At 43.8% G+C, this 21,859-nt stretch overlaps 1 long non-coding RNA gene across 1 annotated transcript; it reads left to right on the forward strand.

The window, feature by feature from the left end:
* Positions 1–1,928: 1,928 nt before the first annotated feature.
* On the forward strand, positions 1,929–17,779 carry LOC108446819. Its single transcript, XR_001862127.1, has 3 exons — positions 1,929–2,027; positions 5,081–5,083; positions 17,768–17,779. It is a non-coding gene; the product is annotated as an uncharacterized LOC108446819 (long non-coding RNA).
* The last annotated feature ends 4,080 nt before the right edge of the window (positions 17,780–21,859 follow it).

Genomic DNA, 21,859 nt, shown 5'->3' on the forward strand with positions numbered 1-21,859 from the left:
GCAGGAGTCCACATTGTTTGTCAGAAACAAAATAGAAGATGAGGAAGCAGTTAATTATTCTTGTGTTTTTCACTGTGATCAGTGGGCCAGGGACTCCCCTCCCAGCTTTCCCTTTGCAGCCACATTCCTCCCTTGCTGCTGGAGGCCTGTCATGCTTACAGACATGCAGACAAACCCCTAAGACGGGACCCTGCTGCCAGATGCTGCAGCCCAGCAAGGAATTTGTTTGTGAAGCAGATTGCTCAAACACCAGAGGAATTTTTACCTTCAGAGGCTGCTTTTCCATTTCTGGTCACCTGACGTAAGATAACAGGAGAACAAGGGAAGGAAGAACTGCAAGGTAGATGTGCCTGGCACTAGGCACCACTTGGTGCTCCGAGTGTTGGTGTAGCAGGAGATACCCACAGAGAATTCGTTCCCCCATCTGTTCGTCTGAAGATCACTTTAAAAATTAACTTACTCTATTAAAAAGAAAATGTGATTGTTACAGTTAAGTGGCTGCAGTGCTAGAGATAGTTTGTCCTACCCCCCTCAAATTATATCCAAAAATGCACAATTAATAACACATTAACTTAGACAGAAATGAGTGAGAATAAGTTAAGATTTTGTTAAAAATACATTATATTTTGTGTAATAAACAGATTTTTTTCCTGGCCTATAATGTTGCAGAAGAGATAATTCCTCCCTACAGCCCATTTCACACTTACCCAGTTTCAGACAGATTAGCAGAAATGACATGTCTTGCTCAACTCATCTGATTTTAGAAAGCACTCCTCCATCAAGTTACACTACATTCAGATGATTATTCTATAAATATATTCTTAAACTAATCGTATGAATGGAGCAAAAATACAGCTACATCAGCTAGACACTCTCTGAGCTCAGCAGAGGATGCAGAGCACATGGAGCTGCCAGGATCCTTCCACTGGTGGAGGGAGCGGACATCTGACAAGGTCAGTATTTATGCACAGTTCACATATAAGAGAATAATCATTAAAATCAAGGTATTACAAATAAAAATAGGTATTAATGTTTCAAAAAGCTCAAGGGAGACTTATAAACCCATTAATTTTTCATCAAGACTGAATCCATTGGAGCCCAGATCCTTCTTTCTAATAAATTCAGTTGTCAGACTCTGAGTCCTTTACTGCAAATGCTGACAGTGCTCTATCAGTACCCAGGTTAGGGTCTGCAACAGCAGGATTTTCTTTCCTTGTATTTAAATTGATCATGTAATAAAACCTGCTGCTTGAGCAGTGGGTCTTGCATCAATTAAACTATTTAGTTTATCTTTTTTTTTATTCCACAGAGAAAAAAAAAATGGTACCAGTAGCATTTTTATTGTCTTCAGAGCTAATCTGGGATCAGTTCTCTTATGAGAAAAACACTGCCTGAAATGAGATGTGAGTTCTGCCTTGTTACACTCCAGAGCACAGAGCAGCATAGTAGCACTCCAGAGAGCCATTTTCCAAAACAGTTTCCTTGCAAGTATTACACTGATATCTTGGGCAAAGCAAAATGTAGAAACATCTTTGTGAAGTTATCAGTAAATTTGACCTTGGAACACTGAGTTCTGTCTCTGTTTCACAGGATGTTTTCACCACCTTTGGGTAAATCCTATATGAAGGTTGCCAGTAATGCTTGTCCTGGCTGATGTGTTTAATCCTTCTCTAAAAGCTTCTTTGCAAGACATCACTGCAGTTCTGAGTTTTTAACTTCTCTGATAGCATTGCTGAGATATTGGTGGAAAAGCCACAAAGATACTAGGCCTGTTGGCATCGATCCTCGTCCTTCATTAGGTTTCCAACCTAACTTTCCACAAGTTAAAAGAGGTCATAAAATCATAGAATGATTTGGGTTGGAAGGGACCTTAAATACCATGTAGCTCCAGCTCCCTTGCCGTGGTCAGGGGCATCTCCCAATAGACCAGGTTGCTCAGAGCCCCATCCAACCTGGCCTTGAACACTTCCAGGGATGGGGTATCCACAGCTTCTCTGGGCCACCTATGCCAGTGCTTCACCAACCTTGTAGAGGAGAACTTCTTCCTAATAATCTAACCCTACCCTCTCTTTGTTGAAGCTATTCCCTCTTGTCCTGTTGCTACATGCCCTCATAAGAAATTCCTTTACAGCTCTCCTGAAGCCCCTTTAGGTATGGAAAGGTGCTCTAAGGTCTCCCTGGAGCCTTCTCTTCTCCAGGCTGAACAACAGCAGCTCTCTCAGCCTGTCTTTGTAGAAGAGGTGCTTCAGCTCTGCTCAGCAGCCATTAGCAATCAGAACAACATTTCATTCTCCAAGCTGTAAACAGTCAGGAGTTTGTGACCATTCCTTTTCTGTTTCATGATTGTACCTCTGTGCCTGTGCATGGATTGCTATGCTTCACTGGCTGGTTCATCTTAAATCCAGTTAGCTGGTTAAGATGGTGCAGGACTTGGTGGTAATGCCCTTTGCTTCAAGCAGTGTCTGTACTACAGAAAGGTGCAGTGGCTCACTGGTGGCTTCTGGGTGGCTTCTGTGGTGAGAAACTTAACTTCAGGATCGCCTCACCAGTGATTCAGCTTGGGTAGCACCTGGAAGTTCAGCCAGGGAAGACATTTGGGAGCGAGTCTTCAACCCACCCAGTGCAAAAGCAAAGCTCAGTTAACTGCCCCAAAGGCACACAGGAGATCTGTGGTGAGACAGGCTTGGAGCCCACCTTCTTATACATTATAATACATTTGAAAAACGTAGTACAGGTATTCTAAAGTGTATGTGAAAATTATTAGTACTCAGCTGATTCAGAAAATGTGCAGAGAATAACTCTAATAAAATCTATGACAAATAAAGATGCAAGGGATGAAAAATCCCTGTGAATTTTTAATCCAAGAAATAAAGAACATAGTGTTAATACAGCATAATTGTTTCATTAAATATTTAAAATATACCTTCCATATTTTCATATTTTAAATCCACTAAATTCGTATTTTAACAAATATCTATTCAGTTTATAAACTTTTAGCACATTTTATAAATACTGCATACAGGCAGGAGAAACTTCCTCAATAAAAAGAATTTAATCCTTACGTATTCAGCCTCTTGATCAAACATTTCCCTTTTATGTCAGGATACATTTGTATAATTCATTATAATTTATAAATTTTCTACTTAGAGATAATGCACTTACAAATGTTTCTTGCAAATCTTTCTTACTGGCCTTACATACCATTTCATTTAAATATCATTCTATTATTTACAATTGCTTCATTTTAATAAGAAAAGATGCTCACAACCAATTATTTAATTGCATGGTGCTTTGCAACACACTATTCATCTCTTTCAAAACAATTTGCATTTTGTGTATTTGGAGCAGATATCAGAAAACATTATTGTAATTTTCTCAAATAACATTTTTGCAATGTGCCACTACTTGGGGCAAGAGCTGATACAACAATGGAAATCAGCAGTCTCAGCAGCCTTACCAGGCTTGTATCCTTCTTTACTAGATGGAATAAACATCCCACTGTAAGCAGAATGTTATCCAGCAACCACTTTATGCCCCTGAAAACTGAGCTGAAAATGTTAATTTCGATGGGGCTTGTAAATGTGCCTTATTTTTTCTTGTTCCCAAAAGAGCAGGCAAATCCACCAGAAACTCTTGCTGTGAAGAAAAGCTTCTCAGCCCCACCCTATCTCAGTAAAGACATCCATACACTGCTCCTTTATATTATTTTTCTCTTTATTTTTTCCATTTTCTTCCTTTTTCTCATTTACACTTAATGAAAGTCCAGATTGTTCGAGGAGAAGAAAAGGAGCTGAACAATGAAATCATCCATAGGTAAACAGCATCTCTATGGTACAGCAACACCCTTCCAGAGAATTTTGGTGAGGGTTTTTTAATGCTGTGGTTTTGGGTTTTCCCCATTTCCACATCATTAAACTTCATATGAAATACCAGTTGTAGGAGGCCATCTAACATTGGCAGCAGAGGTGGTATTTCTGCCTTGGTGCTCTTTGAAACATGAGTGTCAGGTTTTCATCTGATATAAAAATATCAGTATGGATGCAAGCATACTTTCTTAGACCAAGGGGATGTGCTCACTCCTGCAAATACCAAAGCAACTGGTCAACAGTATTACACAAGATCTCCTAACTGAGTGTTTAATTTTGCATGGTTGTCTGAGCAATTGTTACCACTTCCTATGGGCACGTGGACTATGAAACATCTTTAATTATTTCACTATACGACTGAGGTTTTTTTCTACTTGACCCCTCCCTCACTAATTGCTCCTCAAAATCCTTCTTGTCCTCATCATCAATGCATGACTGTCTTATTTATTGCACACTTTTCACACCCTGCTCTGAAAGCAGAATTATTCATGCCATCCTGGGCTTTGCTGCAGCACGTGGCATCAGCATTTCACAAACATTTAACTGACTCTCATGGTGCTTCTGGTGAGATGAATTATCAGTGGAGATGGTTATGCACAGAGAACCAAGACACACTGAGCAAACACTCCAAACTACCCACTAAGTCAGGGTGGAGGGTTTGAAATGCCTAAGGCATTTCATAGTACATCATATTTTCTACAGCACTTTACGGGCTCAGAAAATAGCTTCTATTGATTTCAGATGCAACTGTGCATGCCAAGTACTCCTCCAACACCAATCCTGAGATTTCAAGCTGGGTACCACAACATGCAAATTGCTGTCTCTGAATAGCTTGGTTCATGTGCCTTTCCACCAGCACGAAGGGATTCTGTGGCAGAAAACAAGGCTAGGGTGAGATTCTGGGTGGGGATTTGGCTGTGCCATAGAACAGGCCTTTGTCTGCCCACAGCACATTGCCATGTGCAACCCATGTTCTGCTGATGTAAGAAATGAGATGCAGAGAACCACTCGTTTCACAGCTCTGGTCAATTCCAGAAGCAAACTCCCGGTGTGCACAGTGACGATCTGTTGCTTTCCACAACCCAGCTGTCCTTTAGAAAACACAGGTTGGCCCCAAGATACTGTAGATGTACCACAGTAAAATGAGAGTTGTCCAGGCTGTCTTGGTTTTGGCAGCTTTCAATGTTTGAGACATTTACTTTATTAGCTTTAAGACAGTTACTTTTTCATGCAGTCTTCTGCATCTTTTTTCTGAGAAAGATATTAAAAAAATTAATGCCATCATTTAGCATCAGATAACATCCATGTGGTCAGTAGGACAAGTAGTTAATAAGATGCATCCCACAATGGAGGGTTTTTTTCATATTCTTGTACTTTAAACAAGTTTGGGTTGGGGATGGTAAAAAGCATGTCCTTGACACAAGTTCCTGGCTGCAAAAAAATTGTCAGCCCTCATCCTGAAGCTTTCAAATTTCAGCTGAGAGATATATGTTTTTCCCCAGCTTCATTCTGAGAAAAAAATAGTGAGCAGTCAATATCCAGCACAGAAAACAATCATGCACATAGGTAACACTTTTCTATGTACAGAAAGAAATGTTTTATCACATAAAATACCGGCAAAAGGTAATGGCCCCAATGTGGTCTGTAATTAGAATAGCTTCTACAGTCCTAAATAATAATTTTAAATAATAATATTTTCCAAGTTATTTTGACTGATTAAATTAAGAGCAACAAGCGGGACTCTAGAAGGATCATTGAAATAGTTGTAAGCTATTTGATATGCAATCCTGAGCCTGTAAGCAGGTGAGTGTGGCTCTGTTTGGTAGGGGAAGGCCAATGCCTTCCAGGAGCATCACCTCCAAGTGATCATTGAAATCCTTTTAATCTAATATTTCATGTTGCACCTTTCTTTATGCCTGTGGCTCTCTGGCCAACAGCATTAAGATAGATTTCCTGTAGATGCATGGCACAGACAGATACCAGCTTCATTGATGTGATCTGTCTTGCCTTCCTGGTCCCCTACTTCCATGCAGATTTGTGGAATCTACCTGCAAAACCTCTGGCAGATTTTGCTGGGAAAGGTTCAAAAGTTAAGCAGAGAGGACAAGTTGACATGATAAGGTCACATACACTTTTATTAAGGAGCTGGAGCTAGGAAGGTGTGTGCATATATGATCCCAATGTACAGAAGGGCACTGTATACAGAGCACAGCTGGAACAGCTGGAGCCACGCCAGTTGACATGAGCAGAAGATTTGGCATGTAATTTGTGTGGTGTGCACAGAGCCTGACTGGTTTCCTTTTCTTAAAGCAGTGCAACACTTGAAGTAGATTTCTAGGGCATAATTGCTGTAGCTACTGCATGTATTTATTATCTTTGCACAATAACTGAATCCAAAGCTTAATAGAATGGGATATCATTTCTTGCACAATAGTGATGTCTTGTTAAATTATTCACATTATTTATTTGACAGATACTAATAACCATTATTTGGTATTCAAGAGGGAGGCAAAAATGGCTATTTGTTACATCCCTCCATTATCTAATATTCATAAAACCTATGTGATGCAAAATGCCTTTCTGATGGATGGCCATCTAGGATGTGTTTACATGTTTTGTTTTATTAACAAAGAAAACAGCTACTGAAACTTATTTATAACTGTCCCCTGGTGCTCAGGACAGAAAACTTGATTTCTGATCACCGATCCTCCTTCTTCTACATTCAGAAAATATCCTGATTTGGACCATATCCCACTCTTGCAGCATTCCTCGGCCTTTCCCTGTGTGACTGCCAGCCTGATCTCATGTCTGCTAAAACGTGGGCGTGGGATTCATGCTCTGACCCCTCCACACAGGGCTGAGATCCCTCAGGAGGTCTCACTGATCCCAGAGGTAAATTGATGTTGACATTTGCCTTCAGAGATGAAAACCTATTATATGAACATTGGCTGTGCTTTCCACCCCAGCCAATTGCCCACCAAGAAACCAAGCCACTCATAGGCTCGATTCATATGACAGAATGGGCTGCAGGCAGGATTTATATTCCCATTGTCAGTTCCCATTGAGGCAAAGGGTATTTAAGTGTTTTAATAGACATTAGTCATGTAAATCCCCAGTTCATCAGTGGGAAAAAAGGATTCTGAAAATTGTTAAATCTGATTTTCCACGCTTAATCTGCTGCTTCTATTACTATTCTTCTTTTTTTTTTTTTTTTTTGCTTTTAAGAATGTTATTTTGTTTATTCAGATATAATGACCCAAATATATTCAGTTATGCAGAACAATGAAGGGAAATCAAGAGTCCTTGATTCCCTGACATGCTCCTATGGAAATAACTGATTAAATTGTTCAAAGCAACATATTTCCTCATCCTCCATTTTAATCATCACATTATATACCACTACTGTTCAAAGGCAAAACCAGAAATTTGTTTTTAAATGCACATCCAGCAGCTTCCTTGTTTGATTTAATCTTTTAAACCCCACAAACAAGTTTATCAGCTGATTCTATAACCTTGAGCAATGGTCTTTAATTAGAAAAGAGGACCAAACAAATCCCAAAAAAGAAGAATCGTTCCAGGTTTCCTTTCCAGCACACCCCAGTCAAGGCACAGGAGTCAGGCTGTCAGCTCACAAATGAGAATTCCTCATATTTCCTTGAATATCTTAGATATTTATTTTACTTGAAGATAAGCCCAAACTAAATGGGTTTGCAAGTAGGCTGCAGGTTGAGATTAGAGTTCAAAACCAATTTGGAAGACCCGGGATCTCTCCTCCAGCAGCAGACACAATCCAGTAAATACAAGAACAGCATAGGAATACTGCACTGTACAAGTAAAAGGTTGGTCAGGCAGCAGTGCTGCAGGGAAGGACGTGGGCCTGAAAGGGTTTTTTGACCCAGACATTAGCCCTGGCGATGTGCTCTGGAACAGCCAAGACATGAAACCATCCCTCACAGAAGAGTCAAATCCAGTCTTGGATACTGCTTCTAAGCATCTACGGTATGTATTGTAGCTAAATATTTATTGGCAAGAACACACTTTTTTCTTTATTATTGCTTCTGTATAGTACATAGCACTACGGGGTTTGTGTTAAGCCAAGGCAGTCTGTCAGTGATGATATTTATTGACTCCACATCCCCAGTAGGAGCTCCAAGAGATAGTGAGGTTTGCCCAGGTGGGGCATGAGCCACAGGGCAGGTGACTCTCCTCAGCCCCTGCAGAGCTCAATCCAGCTCACACACAAGGGTGAGAGCAAAACTTGGCTCATGTCATCAAAACTATGGCTACAGAGACACATATGTGTGCTTTCCTAAACGATAAGCAGACACTTGGGTGAAAGACCTGTCATCACCTTTGGGGAAGCCAAAAAAACGGTGTCCAGAGGGTCATCCTCATCCACAGACCTACCAGCTCCTCTGAAGGGCTCTAACAGACCTCTGGTATCAATTCAACTTGTCTGTCTGGTCTTTTTTCATCACACTGCCTGACACTTTGCTTGGAATGGAAGGCAGACAGACAAGACTGTGGTTTCCCAAAGCTCTTTTTTTATTTAGAGTATCCTATTTACCACCTCCATTTCCTGGCACATGACTGATGGAAGGCAGGGTTACACATGGTAGTCAGTAGTTTGGCAGTCCTGTAATTGAGTCTCCTTGGGAGCCCAGCCTGAACCACTGCTGGACCCAGTGATTTGTTGCTATTTGTTTCATCAACTTGTTCTAAAGCCTCCTCTTCTGACAGTTCAGTCTGAGGCTGTTTCGTGCTCATCTCCAGCTGGAAAAAGCTGTGGCATGGGAGGTCTCCTGAGGCTCCTCTCCAGCAAACACCAGCACAGAGATCTTGTCTGCCTCTGCTCTTATGGTCCTGTTAGCTCTAAGTGCTCCCATTACCCCACAGTCATCTCTTGGCCCTATGTGTCTGCTGGCAAGTGGCCTCTGCCTCATGTAGTTGAAAATGGTTTTATCGTTGGGTTTTATGCCCAACAATGAAATTATTCCACAAAAATCCATTTAGGCTGCTTTTACTATGGGTTTCCACCTGTTTGCTCTTCTGCTTTCCCTGGTGTGGACACTACCTACGCTTAAAGGCATCTTTCATAGTCTATCCAGCTGCTTACTTTCTGCCTGGTTTTATTTCTTTTTAAAACATCTTTTGATAACTGGAAAAACCTTTACTGTGACCAGGTAGTAAGCTGCCTTTTGAGATAACCTCCTCACCACCTGCAAGCACTTTACCCTCTTGGCTGTTGCTTCTGATTCCCTCCTAACAAGCTGCACATCACCAGTTTCTTTTGAGCACCCAGGTGCTCTACAGGCTGCATTGTCGCTGCACCTGGTGGACACCTCGACCAGACATGATACCCCACCTATCTGCTAAACAGTCTGAGGATGGGCACCACCACTTCCCACTGGCCTTCCTCCTTCGCTCTGCTGTAGTCCTTGGCAGGGGGTTTGGGGAAGAAGGGAGAATACTCTGTTTCTTGTTTACCTCCCCTACTTTAATCCATCTGGTACAGACTCTGGGGAGTGAAGGACTCTTTTTTTTCTGAAGGTGGGGGTGAAGACTCCTCTGGCCCTCTTCTCCATCACCTTGTCTCACTCAGCCAAAGCAAGGGAAGTGACCAAGGCTGCCCTACAGCGCTGTCCTGCTCCTCCACAGCTCCACAACACCATGGCCCAACAATGAATGAGACAACAAACTGCACTGCCTGTGGAATCAACTCCACTGTGAAGTCTGTGGTCACAGCAAGCAATTACATCTTCACAGCCTCTAATTTTGACTCCCATAATGTCTTCTTTTATGATGCCTGCTCACTAAATATTAATCTTCAAAATGCAATGGCTCATCTCTTAATATGCATGTGACTGGACTCATGCCTGTGTGCAGGAGGGTTCAGCGGCTTCCTGTGCATTTCACAATGCAATAAAAAATCTGCTCCCTGCTCTTAATGACTTTGTGATTTATTGACCTGCCCATCTTTCCTCACTTCAGCTCACCAGGCTTTATTTATTCCTTTTGTACATCAATTGCGGGAAATAAACAGCACACATACAACCTTTGCAAGCAAACAAATGCATGATGGTGATAAAACAAAATCATCATTAAGAAAAGTCCTTCCTTGGAGGTATTCACATTCACTACTTTTTTGGCAGCTTGCATAACCAGGCCTACTAAACACTGCGTAATTATCCCTGCTTGGAATTTCTCCCTAATGCCATTATCTCTAACAACACTGGCAAAGATTTTGCTTCATGTACAGCCTTCACTGATCATGTAATCACAAATATATTCACAAAAGTTGTCTCCTGGATGCTGGAAGAAATGTCTTGGTGTAAATTACTGAAATTCAAAAAAATTTCAGCACAAAATTTCTCAAAACTTGTTCCCTCATTATCTCTTGTGGTCATCCACAAAGGAAACTATCCCTCTTTCCTTGACAAGAGCTGTGCTTCCCAGGTCTGATCCCAAACCACACTACCAATTTTTTTCCCCGAGACCCAGATGTCTCTGATTTCACAAGTCCTGCAAAATCCCTCTCGATTTCTGGGAAACCATGTTTGTTCAAAGAGATCCTTCCCTGGGTGATGTGGACGTGGTGCAATGCTCTCTGTGCTCAGTTTCTCTCTGGCTATTCCTGCTCTTCATATATGCTTTTTAGTCTTGTGTGTAGGAGAAAGGGAATCAATAAAAGCTGTTCATCTATGCCCCTAGAATCCCTTTGCTTTCATAATGTAACAGACACTAAAAAAAAAAGACGAAGATTAAGCAAGTGGCAGGACAACTGACTGAATGGGACCCTCAGCAAAGAATGGTCAAGCCAACTCCAAAATTGGAGGAGGAGGGATCTGCATCCTGAAAAAGACGTGGTGGCTTTGGGGACAAGCAGTGCAGGGTGAGGTGTAGTGAGATCGCGTGGGTGACAGGGCTGACACCGCCTCTGGTAAGTATGGGACAGCTGAGCAGAGGCTCCCAGTGAGGCCTACACACCCTTATCCTGGTTTCAGAGAGCCATCACCTGAGCAGAAGGGTTATTCCTATTAAGTGTTCTTTTATCCAAACTGTTCAGCCTCCTAGCTGATCAGGGCAGAGTATGGATGCAGGCAGATCAAAACCAGACAGCAAGCCAAAAGTAACCTGCAATCCCATCTTTCTTTCACAAAGTGCCTCAGGCTATTTGACAGATTTTGGCTGCAGAGGCACTGACCACAACTAAACTGAACACAAGCCTCTTGGGATACTTGGGATCTCTTGATTGTGGGATCAGCCAGAGGCGCTCTTAATCCTTGTGACTCTCTTTTGTTGAAGTCCTGCGCTGAGTGTACCACCCCAGCCACCTTCCCCCATCTGCCCTTGTGTACACCACACTTCACCAATGATTCTAAAATGGTCAGAGGGACAAATAACATGTGGGTACACATGGGACAGTTCAGATGGCTTGCACTGGAGGGTCCTTTTTTGTAACGTACAATGCACCAGAAGCAGCAAATGCTTGTTGCATCTAGAAAAAATATCTGCAGCCTGGGATGGGTCCTTCAGAGAAACCCAGGGACCCCAATGGCCAAGGATGAAACAGCTATTTATTAAGAAAAACGAACAACAAAACAACTAAGCACATCTGTATGCAGCACTGATGAGACTAGATTGGGAATAGCAAGTGTAATTCTGACATCCGTGTTCCCAGAAGTATTTGGAAAAAGTCAGCAAACATATAAAGAAGAGAGCTCCAAACCAACTGGACAACCTGAGAGCGATTCTCTGGTGGAAGGCTGGGAGTTCAATCTGTCTACCTCACCAGAAAGATGACTGAGGAATGATTTGACAGGCAGTAGCTTCTTCCTCTTTCAGGGAGGAAAACTATTGGGCATAAAAGAGCTCTTTTAACCTCATGGAGGAAAAGGACAGCAAATATGAAAGACTGGATTGTGAGATCAGACCCGTTTAATTGGAAATATGGCACACATTTTTAGCACTAGGGTTGATGGGCAGTGGGAGCAAACTGCCACAGAAAGTTATGGATTTCCTCACCCTTAATTATTTCAATGAATTATTAAAGTCTTTCTGAAACATGTGCTTCAGGCAAACATGAACATCCTGTGCTTCATACAGAGATTAAATGTGCTACACCGAGGGGCAGAGGAAGCAAGAAGAAATGAAAGTAGCCTTCTGGCTTTGGACACAACCACCAAGACTAACCTATTTCATGCTCTTAGGGGCCCTGATTGCCCCCTCAGAGGAGGAAGACAGATTTTTCTGGATGGCAGGTCAGATCTGGGGGCCTGCTTATTTCTTTTACAGGGGAGCTCTGATGACTCTACTCCGGGACTTACTTCTGTGCCTGAAGACCTTTGGCAGTACTGCAGAAGGTGGGAGATTCTTGCTTTTGTTTAAATTTCGGGTATTTACAGAAATGTCTCTTCAATTAGCCTCCCCTTTTGACATGCATCCAGTCAGCTGTCACTGTTTGAATTATTGCCTTCTGGATTTTATTTCCTTTCTTTTTCTACTAAATAATCCACCCTGCATATCTGCTTCTGTAAAACTAGCATTATTTCATAGGATTTTGCTGGCATTTGCTTTGTCTCCTAACCACCAACATGTGTTAAAACTGGTGTCCACAGGCTGCTGGCTGCTGTTGGATACACTCAACCAACACTAGCTGGCAGCACCACATTTCCTGTGTGCATTGGCATGTTAGCCTATAAAGTTATTCATACCAAAGTGCATTTCTGCTGCTTAGTTGAAATCCTATCATCTTTACCCTTGCAGGGCTTTTCTTGGCTGAAGATGCAGTTGTTTTTGTCGTTTCCTTGCCAGGCACAACACAAAGGCCTTATTGATTATTCTAGCTGGAGCAAGAGAAGACACCAAGCAGAGTTTTGACTACCTGGTAGGTTTCAGCTCATAAAAGACTTAGACTGATACCATTTTCAGCACAGTGGGAGCCAGGGCTGCTGAGAGCCTGGTTTAGTCATACTAGGTTTTAATTTTTTATTATTGCACCTACTACAACTCATCCATTGATAAAAATAGTTCTTTGTACACACACTTCCTATCCTGTTATTTCCAGCTTTGGGAAATCAGTGTCCATAACTCTGTGAACTGGCAATTGCCCCTGGGAACACAACTTCCTTCTTTTGAAAGGCTGAGAAAGATGAAGCTGTTCTTCACCATGCAGATGAGGAACCTGGCAAAAGGTGTGCCACAGTGGGGGGCACAAGGCAGCAGACAATACATGGATGCTCTCTGGGCTGAAACCCCAGAAAAAGCATCTCTCTTGCGCAGGAAAAGATGCTTTGCTCATCCTGCAAGCTCGCTTGGGGATCCTTGCACTGCCTGGGCAGCTGGCACGTGCTGGGGACGACCTCAGCTGCAGAGCTCTGCTGCCTCTCGGGTGTTGTCCTGTACAACCTCCTGATCTATACACAAAATCCCCTGGCTGAAGCTGGGTGGCATTTCTGAGCCAGGCAAACTGCTCTGGGCAGGACATCCACTTCCAGCTGAGCTGGTGAGGATGCAGGTCATAAGCATTTGCATTGTGCTGGTCCCTCAACACCTGCACAAGGATGGGTACAAGTCCTCTCCCACTGGAGGCAGGAGGGAAGAGGGAAGCTTCATGTAGGGCAGTTGGGGCAATATATGCCATGACCTGACCATTCCTCGCCATTTGCTTTCTGGGATGTAGCCAAGTGAAAACACTGTAACGTGGAGCTGGGAATCACTGATGTTAGCTCCAAACACAAGGACAGACACAACAGGTCAGGAGGAGATCCCCATGGCTAATGGCAGAAGAGCAATGTCAGGAAGTGCCTCCCCTTTAGACACACATCCTCCAGACACTGACAGCTCAGAGGGTACCTGAGGCTCAGCTGCTGCCTTCATATTTAACAGCCTTTGTGGGGACTTCTTCCCATCAATCTACTTTGCAATCTATGTCATTTTGGAGGCACCATTAAAAATTTCTCCTGCTGGAAAAGCGTCCACAGACATAATTCTTGCTTTGGAGACAAACCATGCCACCAAGACTTTAAGCCATGGTATAAATTACAGCAACCTTTGGTCCTTCCAACGCAGCAGGTGGCAGAGGAAGAGGAAATTGAGACTCGTCTTTGACAACCACCTTTATCCCCTTTGCTGAGCCGCCTCCAGCTTTGGCTGACAGTCAAGCTCTGCAGCACAAAAATTCTGAGACCTTGTACGTGTAGCTCACGCGAGCAGCTCTTCCTTCAGAAAAAGCCCCTTGTAAGCCAGGGAGCTGGCCCACAAGCAGGTTTTCTTTTCATCAGAAAAGGTTGCAGGTTCAGGCTCTAATTTGTTTGATAATTTTTTTATTGTGCTGGCCAACATACTAAAAAGAGATTTATTCATTAAAAGGACAACATCAGCATCTATTCCCTGTGCAGATGAGGAAAAAAAAAATCTGTAAACAGCAGAAGTAAGACAGAAAGCATAAAGAGCAGCATACTAAATTACCCCTGTCATGTGGGTCACTTTGGAGCATGTTTTTATTTTATTAAACAGCTCCTGCACAAAGTGTGTTTTGCCCAACTAAGGCATCATACATTGAATATTAAAATGATGCTGAGGCTTGTAAGTGCTGGGGGCAGGGGGAGAGTGGATACGCCCCTTTTATTCCTGGAGTTATTGTTTTATAAATGAAAGGTGCTGATGACACTGTGTGTACAACACAGATAGGGCATAAAAAAAATCACTGCAGTGGCTTGATAGGGATGATCTGTAGCTAAAAACCCAGTAATGCAGACAGTAGGTGAGGCAAATGTGCTGAAATGTCAGGATGTGGAATGCCAGGAGAACAACCCTTAAAATAGTTGCACCAAAAATAGCCTCTGTGGACAATAGGAGGGGGGTTTGCCTTCATTTATTTCTATTACCAGCTTCTTGACATGTTGTCCCTTGAGCACTCCTGGTCCCAGACAGAGCAGGAGGCACCCTTTTGTCCCATGCATATGTGCCACTGCTGCAGTTCCCGGAGGGATGGGAGCACCCACCAAAAAGCAAAGCGTGCTGGGGCTGCCACAGTCGCCTCGAGTGGCTGGCAAATACACCAGCGAAGACTACACCTCCCCAGAAGCTTCAGAGCAGCTCTCTGCAAATAGCAGCAAATCCTCTGACAGGGCCCAGAGGAAATAAATTGAATGGTGCCTTGTGAGCTGGCAGGGTCTGCACAAGAGCAGGGGACAAGCAGTGATGGTGCAGCTCTGGTGGGGAAGCAGACTCCTACCCTCCACCATGCAGAGCACACCCCTATTCAATAACCTGAAAAAATCACCTCTTCTCAATACATCTTCTCTGCGAAGCTGGGCCAGTCATCAGGAACTGCAGGCGGTGCCCACACAGTCTTCATTTCTCTGGGCAAGAACTTAGATGGCTCTGGAGGAAAAGCCATCACTCAAGGCTAAATCAGCACACAGCTTCTGGGTGACTTCAGACATGCTGAACAGTACCAGCGTGACCCAGCAAGGCTTAAAAGGAAGGACCTTTGGTTTCTTCAGGTAAAAAAGTTGAAAAACCAGGTGTGTAGGCAAGAACCAAGTCACCACGTGTCTGAGCGCGATGGTCTGAGGACTAGTCATGCCGGTCTTAGCTCTTGGTAAGAGGCACAACCCAAGGCAGGGAGGGGAAACCTCCAAAGGAAACAAAAACATAGGAGAAACTCATATTTTGGCATGCAGTGAAGTACAGCTATGTCGGCAAAATTTCTTTTCCATACATGCAGTGAACATAGGTGGGAATTCAGTGCTGGATTTGCAGCTGGCAGCTTACAATTCAGTGTGATGACTCAGGACTTTCAGCTGCTCTGCAGGCAAAGGCTGCTCAGACCTTACTCAGACAGAATTTCCATTTTCCATGACAAGAGGCCATGTCTTGCTCTCCTAGTTCTTTTCCTGATAAAGCTAATATTGCTAACTCACAGCATTTCAGAGATTTTGTGTGCAGTCATCATGGCCCTGAAGAGTTGCAACCAGTGTTTGGTGGCATTATAGTCACCATTTCTGTTCTTAGAAGTGATGTTATCACACTTTTTCTGAAACCTATTATCTGATGCTGTATCTGCCAGATCTCCCTGGAATCAGAAGGTGAAACAGTCATTTACTCCTTCGTTCCTCTCCCTCAGGATGAGATGTTAAAGGCGGCTCTTACTCCTGATTTTGGTTTTGTAACAGGGTCATGGTGTATTTCTGTGTACCCCCTGTGCAGCATCACGCTGTGCAACTCCCAAGGGCCCAACCTCTCCTTGAAGCAGAGGGCTCCCAACACCTCCAGTGCTTTGCCTGCCTCCAGGTGACAGCAAAGATGGGAGTAAGATTTACATCTAGGTCAGGGGTAATTAGGTAACATGGGGTTTGGAATAAATGAAGCATAAACAAATCAGGTGTTGGAAAGTATGACACGGAAGTAAATCTGAGTGAAGCTTTGACTCTTTCTAGAGCTGAGTGAACACAGACTTTGAAGCACTTGGGAAGGTATAGGAAGGAGGCAGACTGTAGCCTTCAGAAGCATAAATCATAGACTGTATCTATCTTCTCCAGTCATTAGGAAAAAAGAATGAATGACAGAAAAAGAGAAAGGAGAGGAGGTCAACAGAGAAGGGTTAAAGGTTAATTTCCTGATTGCTGGGATATGAAAGGTAATGGCCCCAGATGCCTGTGAATTTCCTTTCAAAAGAGGCATCATCATTTAATGCACTCTTTTATTGCCCCTTTCACATCAGCTTCCTCGTGTTCCTAAACAGTCTTTTCTTCTGCTATTAAACATAACATTTCACATACTGTGGACCTTGACAGTTTTGACATGCTAGGTGAGGGCACTAAATCTCCTGGAAACATAACCCACTCCTGCTGAAGGCAGCAGGAACTCTGCCACTGGTGGCAATGCGGAAGGTCCACTTCTGATGACTAATGGCATTAGTCACATTTTTACTGGAACCCCTTGTTTATGAACAATTCCAAAGCATTTGTTCAGACAGCTCAATTTAAATGCAAACATTGCAGCTTGTGTTCCATTTTATGACATCATGAGCTCTTGAGCTCCGGTTTATGTCACCTGTAGTCTGCAGGCTGCCCACTGCTCTCATTTTAAGTGGGGGATTTGCATTTTGGAGGGCAGGTGGCATACAAAGGACTCTTTCCTACAAACATTGTAATGTATGGGAAAGCAACAGAAGCAGTCTATGTGTTAAACCAAAGTTTTACAAGGTTGAAAGGTTACAAGGTGATGGTGGCTGTTGTGGTCCCTCCCTGGTCATTTTCTACTGTTAAATGAACGGGCAGACCCCTTGGAAATGATGAGCATCAACTCCTTAGATTCAGTCAATTCAACTCAGACACCCTACAGTAATAATAAATTAATTTTTTGCAGGCCCTTTGCTATGGACAATGGCCCAGCTCCATCATTCCCTGATGGAGGACTAAGGACATGACAAGGGATGTCCCCTGGGCCACTCTGCAGCTTTGTAGCCATATGTAGAAATCTCTCCCAGGGTTTCCTAGGTCCTGTTCCATCAAGGGTTGCCAGACCCACATCTGCTGCAAGAGGGTCCAAAAAAACTCCTTTCTGGAGTAGAGGGAGGGAAGGAGAGGGCTATCTCTTCCCCAAGCCCCATGGGAAACTGGCAAGCCTCTGAAGGTCTGAGCTGCAGTCTGCTGCTTTTAGCACTGCTATTACTCCAAGAACTACCCAATGTAGGTACTAGATGGGCAAATCATTTTTGCTATGCCTTGATCTCTCAGCTAAGTTCAGGGCCCCATTTTGTGTATGATTATTTTGTGGTCACCAGTGTCTAAGTCCTAAATAGACGTGGCAGAGCAAGTAAATATATCCCTATTGTGGGGAAAAGGGCTGGTGGCTGACAGGAGAGCAAGGCAATGGTACCTGCAGCTCAGGGGAAGAATGTCGCGGCGGTTTTGGATGGTACAGTGCTTCGACCTTCCCAAAAGGCATCTCCAGGAGGAAGCCTCTCGGTGCAGCCACCACACTTGCACACACACACTGGATAGCTGGCAAAAACAGTCCGACGATGAATGAGCAGGAAGGGTCTTCCCATGGGGTTCTACGGGAGAGATTTAATGCATCCACACTCATGCATGGTTCCAGAGAAGCAGGGGCAGAACAATGGGGGGTCTAGGGTTACGTAGGGGAATGGACAGAGCACTAGAACAATGATCTGAGGGCAAGGGGCGGTACAAAGGCGGGGCCAAGGTAAGGGAACCAATAGAGGAACTCTGAGGGCGTACGAGGTAACAAGGGGTGGAGCGGCCAACGGAGCCTACCAGGGGAGCAGAGCTGGGGTACATTAACAGGCCAGAACAGAGCATTCTGGCGGAAGCTTTTCAGTCACCATAAGCTGGAAAGGAACCTAGGATTTGTCCCACCATAGGACTCCTTTTGTTCCTTGTCCAGCAGGCCCACCAGCCTCCACACAAGAACAAAACTGAATCTACAAAGTGTGCCTCCAACACAGCGACAAGCTCACCGCTCATCTTTGTAAGGCTTTTCGAGTCAAGCTCTGCTACGCAGACACAAGAGTCCACAGGACTATAATGGGTAAATGGGGTTTGCCAGCTTCTGACTGGGGTAATACAGCACTTATCCTGTTCTCGTGTACTGCAAATAAATCAGAGTTCACCTGCTGCTTTTAGGAGAGGAGCTTGAAGTGTCTGGGTAATCAGAAGGCAGCTCTGAACATGTTGTGAGGGTTGCCTGATGGCTGAGCTGCCACATCTGCCTGCCCCCAAAAGGATGTTAAATGCTGATGTACCGATCCAGTGCATGCAACTTACTTTTGTATACTCCAGCTATGCCGAAACAGTATTTTCACTTCAGCAGAGAGCTAGGCTCTACGTAAATGGGCCACTAAATGGAATTATGTGGTACTGGCGTTTCTCAGAACATCAGACACGGATATTGCCATTTTTTGAGATGTGGGACGTAAGATGAATAGATTTCATACCATGACTTCCAAGCCTCCATACTAGGACTTCTGATCAACTGCCCTATTCAGCATAGTTATGGAAGTTATTTATGTTAAATAGATTAAAGGCTGAGCAACTTAGATTTTCTCTGGGTGATTTGTTGTTTCAGCTTCTTTTCTGTTAACATCTGTTTGCATTAGTGCGGAAATACCATACTTGCCTTCCCTTGAGATAAAAATTTGCTTGTGGACTCAAGTTTATCTATTTCTTGTTAGAGTAGCAATGTCTTCTGGGGAGGGGCCAAAAAGGTTGGTTCTTTGTGGCCATTACTTAACAAAGCACTTAATTCTTTACACACCTGTTGAGGAAAAGTCTTTGGCAGAAGCAGTGAGAAAGACTCCAACTTCTCCCACAAAAATAATTTTAACACTTTTTAAGCCCAACTCTTTTCCCACTTAAGTCACCAGCCTAATTCCTAGAAATGTACCTTAAAAGCAATTTTATGTACTGTAAGTTGCAAGACTCAAAAGTAATCAACTCCTTCTGCTATTTGCAGCTTTGCTATTCATTGGCAATAGAGTTGGACTCATTGGAAACACTTCATAGCACTGTTTAAAGACTCAATTTTCTGTCTTATGTAATGTAACCTAACGTATTCAAAAGTAACTCTGAAAGTATTTTTCTATCATAAGTATAATGGAAAGATTACCACAGAAATTTGGGAAATCTATACAAATGTGATGACAAATTCTCTGTTTGACTCAAGCTACTTAAGCATGCCTTCCCCCTCTCTCTCTGCCCACCCCGCCTCTTTATCTGTGCTAGTGATGTATTAGTAGATTGGATCTTATTTTGAAACAATTACCAAAACTTCTGTAGTCCCTCTTGTAATCTCTTGTAATCTTGTAATCTTACCTAAGAATCTCTTAGGTAAGGAAGGAGAAGCTACAGGTGTATTACACTCAAGCAGGGATGCAGCCCTTGCTCTTCAGTGCGTTTGCCAGGCTCTGAAGTCCCATGTCCCCACCACGGGCAAATGTTTAATTCTACTGGCTGTGCAACCTGGCTGGGAACACCTGGGCATGGGAAGGGGCAAAGAGCTGTCAAAGGGGTGTCTCAGTTGACGGTGAGCCAGAGGCTTTACCTGAGTACTGCCAGGAGCAGAAGAGAGCAGAGGTTTATATTATACTTCTTTTGTAACCTGCTCCTCCTGAGCTTTGCTGCTTCTTAGTAGTGCTAAGGGTTTAGAGCATCTGTGCACCAGAAAGCTTTCCTAAATCAATAGTCTCCTGCAGCTACATAAATAGCTAACTGGAGCAAAGATGTTTATTTTTGAAGTGGGAGATGTTGCTCCTGCGACAATGTTTTATTATAATGATTTTGATCCTCAACCTGCAATCTTTACACCAAGACAAGACTCCCCTTGATTTCAGTGCAAGCTTTGTCTGACTAAGGATTTCAGAATTAGCTCTTAGCTTTTATTTTTATTGAAAAACAAGCCTGCACTTGACAAGGAAAAAACAGTAAGTAGATCATGTCAGAGAGACAAATTCCTATGAGAAATTTCTAGCAGGAAAAACACAGCTTTATGATTACATGGCAGTAAGCTGCAAGGTTAAAGCTTTAAGAGTTTTCTGGGAGAAAAAGATGCTAATGCACTAATGTGAGGGTACCTATTCCATGAGGGAAAAAAGGTGCAACCCAGCACACACCTCTGCTTCCTCTCTGTCAGAGACTACACAAATGAGTAGAGACTGCAACAAAGGTTGCAGTAATGAAATGAATAATAATAAAATACAAATACTAAGAAAATATTTCTGTGAAAACTTAAAACATCCATGGAAATAAACACATTTTGATTTAAGGATTTGACCTGAAAAATACACATCAGTCTAGACATATGCCACCAAAAGGGCCCTGATCCCAAGGAGTATATATGCCTACAGAGGAGCGGCAGCTCTGCACCAGTGCACTTCCCTCCACGAGAACTACCTAAAAAGGTGCCATTTGCAGGGAGGAGCCACATGACAACCAAACCCTGCAAAGATGGGGAGCACATAAATCTCTACAGCTAATAGTAATTGCAGAGACGTGGAAATGGCAGCAGAGGGGCTGGGGTGTGCCTGCCCAGGGTGGGGGGTTGCCCACCAGCCCTGCTGTGCGGTGCAGACAGGCAAGAGGAACCAGCACAGCGGGTTGGGTACAGGTCAGGGGCACTGGGAATGGAACAGGCAAATGCAGCCCTGGGGTTTCACTCGGGATTTGTCCCCTGCCCCCAGCATCGGTGGACCCAAAAAAAACTAGGACAAAATGTTAGCAGGGTAGGGGCATCTGCTGGATGGTCTGGCAAACAGGATCAAATGGGGCGTTTGGATGAGTTTGGTGTTTGGGGGGGGTTTTGGAGGGGGGAGTGAAGTTAGGAAGTCATGGGTTTTTTTATGTTTTAAACACAAAATTTCCTCTGGAAGCAGAGGGTTGTGAACGTATCGCTCAGCCCACAGCTGCTGACTGAGCCCTGTATGTGCCTCAGTGCCCTGCTGATGCAGGTGGGTGCTCCCAGAAGTTCGTCACAGCTCTCGTTTGTCCAAAAGTCTCATCTGACAGAAAACCAGGATGCAGGCACAGACACAGCAAGGTGGAATGTGGAGGTGTATTCTCCAGTGGGGTGGGGTGGTGAGATGCTACATTAAAGAGCAGCAGCCCCGTTGCCCAGAAGAGGGGTCAGGAGCCTGAATTAAGCAGCTCAGTGTTCTCAGGCACCAGATTTCAGAGGTGGGGAGCAGTAGGGGTCACGTGTCAGCCAAGCCTGCTGCTTCTCCAGCACTCCGCGTGGGCAGCAGGCAGGAGACAAGGACCCTGGCAGGGCGGGTGTTCCCCCGCAGGAAGCTGCACCAAATACTAATCTTCAGAAGCGGAGGTTCACCAGCATCACGCTGTAAAAGCGAGCTGTCAGCTCACCCTTACTGCAGGCTGACAGTCCCTTTCAATGAGAACGTGCAGCCCTCTTGATCCTTTTTCAATAGAGAAAACCCCGGGGTCAGTGTGTTTAATGAAACTCATCCC

This window comes from Corvus brachyrhynchos, unplaced genomic scaffold (genome assembly GCF_000691975.1).
Source record: "Corvus brachyrhynchos isolate BGI_N302 unplaced genomic scaffold, ASM69197v1 scaffold94, whole genome shotgun sequence".
Lineage (NCBI taxonomy): Eukaryota > Metazoa > Chordata > Aves > Passeriformes > Corvidae > Corvus > Corvus brachyrhynchos.